Source organism: Lissotriton vulgaris, unplaced genomic scaffold (genome assembly GCF_964263255.1).
Source record: "Lissotriton vulgaris unplaced genomic scaffold, aLisVul1.2 SCAFFOLD_1821, whole genome shotgun sequence".
Taxonomy (NCBI): Eukaryota; Metazoa; Chordata; class Amphibia; order Caudata; family Salamandridae; genus Lissotriton; species Lissotriton vulgaris.
In genome coordinates, this window is record NW_028255151.1 from 192,134 (window position 1) to 193,447 (window position 1,314).

General features: G+C 52.7%; 1 pseudogene; it reads right to left on the bottom strand.

Moving 5' to 3' along the window:
- Positions 1–279: 279 nt before the first annotated feature.
- LOC147659209 (E3 ubiquitin-protein ligase TRIM39 pseudogene) lies at positions 280–738 on the bottom strand (annotated as a pseudogene).
- Positions 739–1,314: the final 576 nt, after the last annotated feature.

Here is a 1,314-nt window from a genome sequence, read left to right on the forward strand (position 1 = left end):
GACCAGATGACTCTATGCAACCGGGACTCAACTTTTTCCATTTCAGGGCTTTTGATTTACCATAACAGTGCATTCTGGGAGTTGTAGTCTTGGTTCATTTTACTTGACGATATTGCTTCAACACACCAGATGAATATGATATTCAAAAAGGAAAATCCAGGAATGGAAAAGTGTTGTCCGGGTAACACGGAGCTGTCTAGTCTGCCTATACTAAGGATGACTTATGATCTCTGGACACTCTCACACACAGCGTGTGCTCTCCGGCTGCCCCTTGGAGGCTCAACAAACGACTTTGTGATCCCTGAACATCCTCACACGTACCTTGTGCTCCTCTGCAGCCTCCTCTATAGGACTTGCTGAGTGAGTTTTATGCTCCTTGGACTCCCGGCAGACCCAGCATAGCATCCTCTGATCCTCTGCACAGAACAGCAGCTGTGCCTGGTTATGTTTCTCACACAGATTCTCCTCCGGGGGCTTCAAGGGGGGCAGATGAAGCTGTTTTGCAATGTCCACCATGTTCCCCAGTTGCCTGTTGGGTCGGAGTTTTTTCTTACGAGATATTTCCCTGCACTGTGGACAGGGGAAGTTCGCATCTCTTCCCTCCCAGCTCTGGGTGATGCAGGAGCGGCAGAAGTTGTGTCCGCAATCAATAATCATCACCGGATCAGTAAAATATTCCAAACAAATGAAACACGTGGCCTCTTCCTGGAGCTTCCCGAGCTGAGCTGCTGCCGCCATGATGCAGAAATGCCGGAAGTAACAGGAAGTTTCATTTTCTTTCTTTGAAGTGGGTGTGTCTTTACAACCCCCCCCCCCCCCTTTCCACGCATGCGCATAATTATGCGCACGCGTGGAAACCCCATGTCTTGGCTGCATGTATTTTTAAGCTCCCCACTCTCCTGCCCGTTTAGTGCGCATGCGTGTGATTGCACGCATGCGGTTTCAAGATCCAGCGGCGAACACTACCACTGCTTCACCAGGGAGAGCCCCTGCCTTGCGCTGGCTCCGGCAGCCACAGGGCCCGGCCGAGGCTCCCAGGAGAGGCACGCACAAAGGCGAGGAGTGCTGCGGGGAGCGAGGGGTGCTTTTGCAAGCTCCCCAGCCGCCAAAGAAAGGCGCCCATTCACTGTTGCAGATGCAGCTCGACGGACCCCCCCCCCCTTTGTTTCACAGTGCGCTGCCCCAGGTGCGCAGCTGAAAGGAATCCCCTTCATTCCATTGCATTCACCTCCCATGCTGCCATTATAAAGTGGCCCACGTCAGGTGTGTTTTCTTGTTTAGCACTCCCTGAAAATCCAATCGCCTTTTGGCGCT